Here is a 13,313-nt window from a genome sequence, read left to right on the forward strand (position 1 = left end):
TCTTAGTGCATGTTGATAGTATTTAGGCTTTGGCATAATGTACAATCTGCTCAGAAGACACACGTTCAGAAGACGTCTTCAAAAGAGTCAGCATTTAAAGAAAGTAAAAATCTGCAGAATCAGATGTTACTAACAAATCTTAAATAGTAATAATAAATTTCTGTCTTTACATTCCTTGTCATCTTTCTGTGAATGTAAAACATTTTGTTCTTCAGAAGCCTAGGGTTGCTAACAAGTAGCCAGGCTTGGACCTGGGCAGGACATGGGAATCAACTGAAACCTTCTGGTAGGATCCAGGAAGACGAGTCTCGTGCACCTTGCTATCAACATAAAGCTTCTTGCTGGAGGGTGTTTTGCTGCTTGGAAGAGAGCAATGAGCCCTGAGTGGGTTCCACGGAACAGGTAGGACTAAGCATTCCCAGGTTCCATTCTGGTCCTGGTGAGGGGGTTGCACAGGGAATGTGATGAGGAAGATGAGGGGGGGGGAGACTTTCAGCCCAGACCACTGACAGGCCTTTGCCTCACTCCCCTGTATCTGGAGTAAAGAAAGTCCTTATGAGAAAGGTGAAGCCCCGGGCAGAGTAGTGCGATGAGTTACAATAGAAAACAAAGTAACAAAACAAAATTCAGAAGGTGCATGCGTTTCCTTAGCCTCCCAAGCCCCTTAGGGCGCAAAGGGCTCCAAGGCTCCCTGTGTTGAGGAAGAACAGGTGGCAAGACTCAACTTTCTTGGGATTTCACAATCTATGGAGTAAAGCCACTGCCCAGGTTGGATAGATACTTCAGGCGAGTGTTTGTTTCTTATGTGAAAAGTTCAGAAATAACAGAAGTAAAACCAATGAATTACAGAAGTAGTAATTAGTGAAAGTTTATTGTGCATGCACCAAGCAGACAGTCTGTGTCATGGGAGCGCTCAAACCAAAGCATGGGATAAAACTAAGAGGAATATTGTTCTAATTATACAGTGAGGAGACGATGGATGCTTATTCCTCATAGTGATTTGTTATAATATTAGAATGTTCATAAATAATAGAGAATTGGTTACCGCAGGTCAACCTTGGGAAGCAGTTCAGGTTTTGCTAATGATTTTTAGAGTCGTGAACATGATTACTTAATCATGCAGGTCAAGCTAGTCTTGCAAAATAAGCTAAATTAAGTTTTGTGAGACTAAACTGGTTTTGCCTGCTCAGGGAATTTTCAAGCCTGGTCTCCATTTGTCTCTGATAGTAACACTTATTAGGTAACAGGTGGGGCAAACGAGTAGAAAAGAGGCAGTTGTTGCCCCATCGCAATTAGCAGGCTTCCCGTAACAGCCGTCGTGTTCGAGAAACGGAGCTGCTCTTAAAAGCCAACGGGTTCCTCCCCCCTGCAGATCCGGGATGCCAGTGTGAGAAATACCAGCTGGTGGAGGCTCCCTGGCAGATCGTTTTGCTGAGGATTCGGAGCATCTGAGGTGAGGGGGGAAGGGGCACTGCTGCAGTGTGGAACCGGTGGCTGCAAGGTAGGAACAGTGTCCTAAAATTCCTGATAAAATGCGTATCCTAAGTGCTCAATGAATGCTTGGTAACTTCGTCTTTGTTCTCACTAACAAATAGAACCTTGAAAAACAATATTAAATTGAATATCACAATTTTATGTTTTATTTTTCTAAAGTATTTTTTGAGAGAGAGAGAGACAGAGTGCGAGTGGGGGAGGGGCAGCGGGAGAGAGAGTCTTGAGCAGGCTCCTTGCTCTGTGCGGAGCCCATGCGGGACTCACTCTCAGACTGTGAGATGATGACCTGAGCTGAAATCAAGAGTCAGACGCTTAACTGACTGAGCCACCCTGGTGCCCCTAAATCTACTATTACGATGTTAAATATTTATATAGCAATTTGTTGATTCCTGATAATTTTTCTACTAAAACAAAATAGTCATATTTTTCCTTTTACTTCGATATCAGTTTAAATGTTAATGCTGCAAAGATAGCACCTTTTCTTTCATGAATCATTTGAGATGGTTTCTTACATAATGTCTTACCTCCCATGAATACTTTAGTATGAATTTCTTACAAATAGGTTTGTATCCATAATAAAGTCATAAAACATCAGGAAATTAACATGCCTATCATGTGCTCTTCAAGGCCCTTGCAAATTTCAGTTGTTACCTTACTGTTCCCACCATTCTACTTAGTTGTCATGTCTCATTATTTTCTGTAAAGTTTATCAGTTTTTTGATGTCTATGATTGTGACGCTTTTGGAAATCACAGGCCAGTTATTTTATAGAATGTTCCTTGATTTGGGTTAATTTAATACTTTTAGATTCCTTTTATGCATTCTTGCCAGAAATATGGCAGATGTGATACTGTGTTGTTTCTGGTCTTGCTTTTGATTTGTTCCAATATTGATGATGTTCAGTTCAATCACATAATTAAAAGGTGGTGCCTGACAATTCCTTTATTACAAAGTTATTTATTTTCCCTCTGTAGAAAAAGTATTAATGTCCTTATTACAGTAAAATTTACTGTAAAATGCCATAAAATTTACCCACTTTAAATGTACCATTTAATGACTAAGTTTACAGGATTGTGAAAGCATCAAAATAATCACTTTTAGAATATTTCCATCGCCTCCAAAAAAGATTGATATGCACATTTGTAGCCAATTGTCATTCTACCCCTAGCTGGAGGCAATCGCTAATCTACTTTGTTCCCTGAAGTTTTGCTTTTCAAATATTTTTATGAAATCAAAGAAGATGTAGTCTTTGAGGGAAAGCACTTTGAGACTTCTAAATATCCTATTCATCAAACTTTCACTCACAATTTAAGAACTCATTGATGTTTAGTGACTAATGTATCTTATTTCAGTATGCCTTCCCCTAATGGCAGATAATGAGCATGTTTTGGTATGCTTAAATGCCATCCATGTATCTTCTTTGATGTGGTGTATGTTTAGGTATTCTATAATTGAACTTTTGTATCCTTCTATTTAATCTTGAGTTCTTTGTATATCTTGGATTCAAGTCCTTTTTTTTAATTTTTAAAATAATTATTTATTTTTGAGAGACAGCGAGAGACAAAGCACAAGCAGGGGAGGGGCAGAGAGAGAGAGAGGAGACACAGAATCTGAAGCAGGCACCAGATTCTGAGCAGTCAGCACAGAGCCTGACACAGGGCTTGAACTCACACACCGTGAGATCATGAAGTGAGCTGAGGTTGGACACTTAACCAACAGAGCCACCCAGGCGCCCCTCAAGTCCTTAATCACGTAAAAAAAATTGCAAATAATTTCTATCCTGTGACTTGTCCACATTTTAAACAGTAAATTTAGTAGAGCAAGTTTGTTATATTAATAATCAAATTTGTCATCTTTTCTTCTTCGTGGATCATGCTTTTGCTGGTATATCTAAAAACCTCCCCAAACCCAAGGTCCTATAGATTTTCTTGTAGGTTTTATTCTAGATGTTTTATATTTTCCTTTTATATTTAAGACTTAGATATAATTGAGCAAGTTTTTGTATACAGTATAAGGTCTGTTTCTATGTTCTTTTTTTTTTTTGCATATGAATGTCTAATTGTACCAGCACATGTTTTTGAAATAACTTTTTTTTCTCCATTGAATTACCTTTGCTCTTATGTCAAAGTTCAGCTGACTATATTTGTGTAGATCTGTTTCTTTGTTCTTTATTCTGTTCCATTTGATCTACATGTGTATTCTTTCACCAGTGTTTTGCTGTCATGAGTACTGTGCTTTATAGTGGGTCTTGAAAGTAGATACTGGGTGTCTTCCAACTTTGTTCTTCAATATTGTGTTGACTATTCTCAGTCCTTTGCGTATCTACATCAATTGTAAAATTGCCTTCCAATATCTACAAAATAGCTCACTGGGATTTTGATTATGGTTGCATTGAATCTATAGATCAAGTTGAGAAGTGACCTTTCAATAACATTTTGTCTTCCAATCTATGGACAAAAAAAGTAATGTTCCATTTATTTAGACCTTCCTTTATTTCTTCCTTTGATGTTTTATAGCTTTCTGCTTAAAGAATCTGTAGTTTTTATATGGCTTTTTTTTATTTCTACCTGTTTCATTTTTTGATGTTATTTTAAATGGTACTTCAAAAAGTTTCCAATTCTAGTTGTTCATTGCTGGCATATTAAAAAGGAATTGGCTTTCATATATTTTCCTTGTATCCATTGACCTTTGCCAATTCACTGCTTATGCTTAGTTCCAGGATTTTTTTTTTTTTTTGGCTTTTCTACATAGACAACCTTGCCATCTATAAGACAGTTTATGTATTTATTTCCTAGCTGTATACAATCCATTATTTCATATCTTACTACTTTAGCTAAGATTTCCAATATTATGTTGAAAAGCGGTGTTGAGAGAGCACTTCCTTGCTTTGTTCCAAATTGTTAGGGAATAAATGTTTAATTTCTCACTGTTAACTATAAATTGTTTTATTTTGCTTTTCATATTCCCCTTACTATCTTAAGGAAGTTCCCCTTTACTCTTGTTTTTTTCAGATTTTTCATAAGAGTTTGGATTTATCAAATATTTTTTTCCTACATGTATTGATATAAATGTTTTGTTATTCAGTCTGATAATATGGTAAGTTAGAATGATTGCTTCACAAATGTTGAGTGAGACTTGTACTTGTGAAATAAATACAATTTTTTTGATATATTATTTTTATATATTTCTCGATTTGATTGCCTAATATTTGTTAAAGACTTTCGTGTCAATGTTCATGAGAAACATTGGACTGTAGTCTTCCTTTCTTGTTATATCTTCGTATGTTTCTATTATAAAGTCTGGCCTCATAAAATGAGTTAGAAAGTATTCTCTCCTACTTTCTGGATAATGTAGGGAAAAAAGGCTGTTAATTCTACCAGTTTTTGGTAGATTTCATCTGTAAAACCTAGAGTCTAGTACTTTTTTTGGAGAAGGGAAGGACTTAAATTATTGATTGAATATATTTAATAAAGAGCTACTCAGGTTAACCATTTCTCTTAATATAACTTTTAATAGTTTGTATTCTTCAAGAAATAAAAAATCTCATCTATGTTATCAAATTTGTGGACATAGAGTTGCTCATAGAATTTACATATTTTTCTCTTAATGTCCATTATATCAATAAGGATGACTCCAATTCATTTTTATTCAATCATAATTGAAATATTCTATTAGTTTCATGTGTACAACATTGATTTGATTTTGTATACATTGCAAACTGATCACCACAATGACTCTATTTACCATATGTCACCATACCAAGTTAGTACAGTATTATTGACCATATTGTTTATGCTGTATATTATATCCCCATGACTTTATTTTATAACTTGAAGTTTGTACCTCTTTGTACCTCTTGATCCCTGGCACCCATTTCACCCCGTGACACTCCATTCCCCTATGAAACTGGGTTTGGTTTTGTTTGGTTTTGTTTTGTTTTTTAGATGCCACTTCAAAATGAAATCATGTGACATTTTCTTTCTCTGACTGACTTTATTTAACATAATACTTTCAAGTTTCAACCAAGTTGTCACAAATGATAAGATTTCATTCTTTTTATGGCTAAATGGCATCTTCTTTGTGTGCATACACACATACTACATCTTCTTATCCGTTCAGACGTCATTCTACAATTGTTTTCATATCTTGACTATTGTAAATAATGTTGCAATGAACATAGAGATGCATGTGTATCTTTGTTTCTCCATACCATACTGTTTTTGATTACTATAGCTTTAGTCTAGTTTGAAATCAGAGAGCATGGTATCTCCAGATATGTTCTTCTTTCTCAAATTCCTTTAGTTAGAGTCTTTTGAAGTTGTGTACAAAATTTAGTATTTTTTCTAGTTCTGTGAAAAATGCCTTTAAAATTTTGATAGTGATTTCATTGATTTATAGATTGCTTTGGATAGTATATTTTAACAATATTAATTGTTTTAATCCATGGACACAAAGTCTATTTATTTCTATCTTCAATGTCTTATATCAGTGTCTTATAGCTTTCATTGTCTTTCATCTCCTTGCTTAAATTTATTTCTAGGTATTTTATTCTTTTTGATGTCATTGTAAATGGGATTGTTTTAATTTTTCCTTGCTGGTAGTTTGTTATTAGTGCATAGAAACAGCAAATTTTTGTATATTGATTTAACTTTACTGAATTCATTTATTCTAATAGTTCCTTATTTTTTTAACATTCATTTATTTTTGAGAGAGAGAGACAGACAGACAGACAGACTGAGAAGGGGCAGAGAGAGAGGGAGACACAGAGTCCAAAGCAGGTGCCAGGTTCTGAGCCATCAGCACAGAGCCTGATGCAGTGCTTGAACCCATGAATCGTGAAGTGAGATGATGACCTGAGCTGAAGTCTGGCACTCAACCAACTGAGCCACCCAGGTGCCCCTATTCTAACAGTTTTTAATGGAGTTGTTAAGGTTTTGTATATATAATATCATACCATCTGCAATAATGACAGTTTTACTTCTTCCTTTCCAATTTGGAAGACTTTTATTTATTTTACTTGCCTAAATGCTATGGCCAGGACTTTCAATAACTTGTTGAATGAAAGTGGTGATAGTAGGTATCCTTGTATTTTTCCTGATCTTAGAGGAGAAGGTTCCAGCCTTTCACCATTGAGTATATTAGCTCTCGGCTTATCATAAATGGGATTTATTATTTTGAGGTATTTTCCCTCTATAACCACTTTTTGAGAATTTTTATTTTGATTGATGTTGAATTTTAAACAATGCTTTTTCTGCATCTCTTTAGGTGATTGTATGATTTTTATCTTTCATTTTGTTAATGTGCTGTGTATAGCTGATTTGCAGATGTTGAACTATACTTGAATCCCTAGAATAAATCCCACTTGATCATGGTGTATGATTTTTTAATGTATTTTAATTAATTTTGCTAATTTTTTTGAGGATTTTTGCATTTATGTTTATCATTGATTTACCTATAATTTTCTTTTTTTAATTTTTTAAATGTTTATTTTTGAGAGAGAGAGAGACAGAGCATGAGTAGGAGAGAGGCAGAGAGAGAGAGGGAGACACAGATTCTGAAACAGGCTCCAGGCTCTGAGCTGTCAGCACAGAGACTGATGTGGGGCTTGAACTCACGGACCATGAGATCATGACCTGAGCCAAAGTTGGACACTTAACTGACTGAGCCACTCAGGAGCCCTGTCTTGGATTTTTATACTAGTTTTGTAAGTGGTTAATCCACTACTTTTACTATATATTTACCTTTTTTAGTAGGATTTTCTTTTCCTTTCGTATGTTTTCTGATTGCCAATTATTGCCATTTTTTTTTTCAGCTTAAAGAAATTCCTTTAACACTTATAAGTCTGCTTTAGTGGTGATTGACTGCCTTAGCTTTTCCTTATCTGGAAAATTATTCATCTCTCCTTTTGTTCTGAATGATAACCTTACTAAGTAGAATGTTCTTGACTGGAAATTTTTTTTTCCTTCAGCACTTTTTTTTTCCTTAATATATAGTTTTGAGAGACATGCAGAGACTGTGGATGGGAGAGGTTCAGAGAGGGGGACAGAGGATCTGAAGTGGGCTCCACACTGACAGAGAGCCCGATGTGGGGCTCAAATTCATGAACTGTGAGATCATGACCTGAACCAAAGTTGGACACTCAGATGACTGAGCGACCCAGGTGCCCCTCCTTCAGCACTTTGAATGTGTCATGCCACTCCCTTCTGGTCTGCAATTTCTGCTGAAAAATCTTCTGATGGACTTACTGGATTACCTTTGTATGTAGTAAGTTGTTTTGTTTCTTCTGTTGATTTTAAGATTCACTATCTTTAACTTTGAAATTTTAATTATAATGTGTCTTGACATATATCTCTTTGGCTTCATCTTATTTTGAACTCTCTGTGCTTCCTTAACCTGGATGTCTGGATCCTTCCCCAGATTTAGACATTTTCAGCCATTGTTTATTCAAATATGTTTTCTGCCTCTTCTTGCTCTTCCTTCTGGTGCTCCTATAATGTGGGTTATTCTGATTAACGTTGACCCATTGATTCCTTAAGGTATCTTCCCTTTTTAAATTCCTTTTCCTTTTGTTGCTATTGTTTGAGTGAGTTTCATTGCTTTGTCTCCCATCTCATTTATCCATTCTGCTTCATCCAGTCTGCTGTAGGACCCTCTAATGTATTTTTTTCAGTTCCACTATTGCATTTGTCAGTTCTATGACTTCTATTTGTTATTTTCTTATATGTTCTTTGTCAAAATTCTCCCTGCTTTCATTCATTTTGCTCTTAAGTTTGATGAGCATCTTTATTGACCATCACTTTGAACTCTTTATCAGGTGGCTTACTTATTTCCATTTTATTAAGGTGTTTTCTAGGGTTTTGTTTTTTTCTTTTGTTTGAAACGTATTTCTGTGCCTCCCAATTTTGACTAATTATCAGTGTTTGTTTCTATGTTATTAGGTGAAACACTTAACTCTGCTAGTTTTGAAGTAGTGGCCTTGTGTAGGAGATATCCCATGAAGGCTAGAAGGGTAATCTTCCCTGGCCTCCAGAGTCAGGCACTCAATTAGGCTGTATTGTAGGGCAGCAACTGAGGCATAGTGGGAGTAGGGTGTTTGCTTAGCTGTGATGTTTCTGTGGCTGGGAGGTCACTCACTTGGCTGGCTGTGCTGCATTTGTGGTACAAGGATGTGTACCCAGAGGTCCTAGTAAGTTAGAGGGAGATGCCAAAATGGCACCTGCTAATTCCAGCATTAACAAAGTAGAATGATATTGCAAAAGTATTACCTGCTAACACTTCTGTCCCCAGAGAGAGTCCCAAAAGATTTCTGTCTCTCAGGAGGTTACTTGAAGATTGGTAAGTGGGTCTTTTTCACATATGGTCTAAAATTTTTTCAAACTGCTGCTTTTGTGCTGTGCCCCAGGGTGAGTGAGTCTGTGCACAGGCCCTTTAAGAGCAGATTCTCGTTCTCTATTGTTCTCCTGGATGTGCTCCTTATTGTTTTTCAAAGCCAAATGTTTTGGTCATTTCCTTCTCTGAAGCAAGACCCAAGGGTTGGGATGCCTAATTTGTAGTATAAAACCCTCTCTGCTCAGGGTAAAGTTTCACATTTTCTATATCTCTCCCATGGGATTTTTGGAAAAGGCATGTTTGTATTTCCTCTCCAATTTGATGTAACTCTTATCCTTCATTGTAAACGTATTGCTCATCTAGTGTTCAGGACTTTTTCAGAGGAAGTTTTTCCATATATAGCTATAGATTTGTTGTGCGCATGGGAAGAGTAAGTTCAGGATCTTTCTATATCACCCTCTTGAAACCAAAACCTCCCACTTGTGTCTTCTTTCTCCCCCCACCCCCTTAGTTTACCTGATTAGAAGTTTATCATTTATTAGTCTATTAAAAGAAACTGTGTTTTGGGGTGCCTGGGTGGCTCAGTCGGTTAAGCATCCGACTTCAGCTCAGGTCATTATCTCGCAGTTTGTGGGTTCGAGCCCCGCATAGGGCTCTGTGCTGGAAGCTCGGAGCCTGGAGCCTGCTTTGGATTCTGTGTCTCCATCTCTCTCTGCCCCTCCCCTGCTCTCTCTCCCTCTCTCTGTCTTTCTCTCAAAAGTAAATTAACATAAAAAAAATTAAAAAAAAGAAACTGTGTTTGGTTTTACTTACTTTTCTGTATTATTTCCTTTAATTTAGTGGATCTCTTCTCATTACTGTTCTGCTATTTGATGTAAATTTGTTTTTCTTCTTTGTCTACTTTTAAAAATGTTGGCTCCTTATTTTTTTTAACTTTCTTCTTTCCTAATATATACATTTAATACTACAAATTTCCTCCTAAGTGTTTTTTGTGCATTCTCAAATGTTGATAAAATGCATTTTCATGTAGTTCAAAATATCTTCTGAATTCTCTTGCAACTTATTTTGTGGTTCACAGATTATTTGGAAGTACATTTGCTTAATTACAAAATATTTAGGAAATTTTTAACATTCTTTGTGTTATTGATTTGTAGTTTAATGCTACTATAAGCCAAGATTTTAATTATTTTAAGTAAGGTGTATTTTATGTCATGGAATGTGTTCTATCTTAGTGGGTGTCCCATGTGAACTTCACTAGAATGTGTTCTGGTTTTGAATGGAGTATTTTATAAATGTCAATTATGTCAGTAATTGACGGTGCTCTATAGGTCATTCATACCCTTATTAAATGTCTGCCTAATTGATTTATCAATTGTTGGCCAAACTAGTGGGTTTATTTCTCCTTTTAATTATTAGTTTTGCCTCAGGTATTTTGATGTTCCGTTGTTACATTCAAACATTCTTAGGACTTATGTCTTTTGTTATATTATTCCTGGTTCTCTAGTAATGTTAGCATGTTATATATTCTTCCCTTTATTTTGAAACTATTTAAATCTGTATACTTACAGTTTTGTTAATAAAACATACAGTTGGGTATTTTATTAATCAACACGAGCCAGCTGTATTTTAATAGGTGTGTTTGTTTTGGTGTGTTTAGATCATTTACATTTGTTATTACTGCTATAATATCTACCAGATTTATAACTTTTCTGTTTTTTTTACATTTTTTATTTTTGTTTTTCCTTTATTGCCACATAGTTTATTTCACTTGATAACATTATATGCTTTATTTTCTCTTCCTATAGTTTATTAATTCTTATTGCAAGGTATTTAATTAGTACTTTAATATTAACATAAAATTTCTTATGTTTGGGATTTGGCTTAGGCTTAATGACTGTTGTAGATAAATGTTTCAGAGATTTCAAATGTTTCCAGTGTCTCTTTCGTCTCTCCCTCTACTTGGGGAATTCCCTATGCGCTCTTTATGAGAAGGTCTGTTTTTTGAAAATTTCAGCTGAAATCTTTTATTATACTCTTATTATAAATCATAAATATTTTTCTGGTGTGGTGGTAATGCCTGGGAATGGTGTGTGCTATAATCTTCCATACACTTGTGTCTTGGTGTTTGACTTTCACCAATGTTGCTATCCAATCTTAAGGGTATATATTTTTTAATTTTTCCTCTTGTCTATATTCCCTTCTTGGATTCAGCATTCCCAATCGATTTCCTGTTGATTCTCCCTTCACTTTTTATTTAGATGATCTAGGAAGGCTGGAGGGGTCTAGAGTGGGAAGGAATTCCTTTCTTGAAGCTGAATACGGTTTTAGAATTTCATTCAGGCAAAAATCTTTGCTCTAAAGAATGTCTTTATGGACAAGGCTTTGTGAGTGTTTCACAGTAGTTACTTCTCCCCTCCCCTTGCCATAATCTTTATCCAGTTTCCATATTGAGAGGAGGCCCAGTGGAAACTCCATGAAAGTGTGGAAATTATCTCAAGACTGAAACCACCAAGGGTTTCTTACTATTATGTTAGTTCACATTCGGGCTCCAGCAGTTCTTTAAAACTACTGTGTTTAAATGTTCTTATAAGTTTAAGATGCCAGTGTCTTTTGTTCCAGGTAAGCAAACTTGGTTGCTGTATTTCTCTGGATGTACCTTCTTTCTTCAGATTTTGTGGTGATGGTTTGCCTGAGAATGACTTCTTGGATTGGTTTAAGAAAAGTGCTTGGTTTTCAGTTTGCCCATCTTTCTTGTTATAAGGAGAGAAATGAAAATTTCAAGTGAGAGCTGACACGAGATATTTTTATTACATTATTATTATTTTTTTTTTAAATTTTTTTTTCAACGTTTATTTATTTTGGGGACAGAGAGAGACAGAGCATGAACGGGGGAGGGGCAGAGAGAGAGGGAGACACAGAATCGGAAACAGGCTCCAGGCTCTGAGCCATCAGCCCAGAGCCCGACGCGGGGCTCGAACTCCCGGACCGCGAGATCGTGACCTGGCTGAAGTCGGACGCTTAACCGACTGCGCCACCCAGGCGCCCCTTACATTATTTTTAATGTAACAATTTTATAGTATATTTTTGTTGGGGTTAAATAATAAATTATTATATGTTGTTGACATTTTTCCCTATCTAACTCTGGAGATACAGTGTGAGGGCAAAGTATATGGATCTAAAAGACTAATGAAAAGCTGTGAGAAATTCTTTGATAGACAGAAGCCTCTGGACATAAATAGAGAGACCAGCCAGAAAAGACAAAAGATTCTGTAGGGAAAAGTTTTTATTGGAATTCTTATCTCTGGTAGATTTCCTGTAATAGATTATTGCATTTCTCATCACCACAGTAGAATGCCTGCTTCTTTAAAATCGTGCTAGAAGACCAAATCCTTTAGAAAGAAATAAGGTTTACAAAGATTTGAATGGGATGAAGCCTATGATTATTTACCAATAATGTGACTGTCTACATGAAAATCTAATAGATCAACCAATCACACGAATAATCTTAGAATTCAGCAAGTTTGGCTAAAAGATCGACTTTCAAGAAGGTGTAGGATTTGCTGACTGCAGCAATAACCCAGTAGAAAATAATATGATGTGACAGTCAACTCGATACTTTTTTTTTTTTTAATTTTTTTTTTCAACGTTTATTTATTTTTGGGACAGAGAGAAACAGAGCATGAACGGGGGAGGGGCAGAGAGAGAGGGAGACACAGAATCGGAAACAGGCTCCAGGCTCTGAGCCATCAGCCCAGAGCCTGACGCGGGGCTCGAACTCACGGACCGCGAGATCGTGACCTGGCTGAAGTCGGACGCTTAACCGACTGCGCCACCCAGGCGCCCCAACTGGATACTTTTAAAGTGTTTAGAAATTGACATTTGAAAGTGTATATTTACAAAACCTTGGATCCACTATATACCTGCCTGAGATCACATTTTCCTTGAGATACTCTTACTAGTGTTTGAGTATAGTAGGAAATCTTAGTAGCTTTGGTTTGAGGGCTATCCATCATCTCTCAAAGACTTTCTCAAAACAGTGCCAAGGTATATTTTCCCTATACAATCTTTTCTTTATTTTTTTTATCTTTCACCTATCTCAGACCAGTCTTACCTGAGAGTTCTCCTTGCCTACCTCTGCTTCTGAGGTTAGTCAATGGGATGCATTGAAAAATGTCTTTTTTTTATCTTTCACCTATCTCAGACCAGTCTTACCTGAGAGTTCTCCTTGCTTACTTCTGCTTCTGAGGTTAGTCAATGGGAGAACATTTGATATTCTTGATCTTGGAAATGTTTTTCTCTCATTAGGCCAACTGTATTTCCTAATTGGTTCCCAGTGAATTAAGCTCCTGTCTTTCCACAGAGACTGGGAGGTAGGGATTCTATTTTCCATAATGTTTATATTTAAAACATGGAATCTAAGGTTGTTAAGACAACTCCTGAGTTGTAAAACTAGCAAAAGAGGTTTTGAAAGGGGGTTAAAAAATGTGTGAT

General features: G+C 36.1%; 1 long non-coding RNA gene across 1 annotated transcript in view; it reads left to right on the plus strand.

The window, feature by feature from the left end:
* Window positions 1-238: 238 nt before the first annotated feature.
* Window positions 239-13,313, plus strand: part of LOC123379925 — a 131,203-nt gene continuing 118,128 nt past the window's right edge. Inside the window, exons 1-2 of the long non-coding RNA XR_006584980.1 lie at window positions 239-402; window positions 1,373-1,453. This is a non-coding gene — a long non-coding RNA (uncharacterized LOC123379925). The remainder of the gene's footprint in view (window positions 403-1,372; window positions 1,454-13,313) is intronic.

This window comes from Felis catus, chromosome C2, assembly GCF_018350175.1.
Source record: "Felis catus isolate Fca126 chromosome C2, F.catus_Fca126_mat1.0, whole genome shotgun sequence".
Taxonomy (NCBI): Eukaryota; Metazoa; Chordata; class Mammalia; order Carnivora; family Felidae; genus Felis; species Felis catus.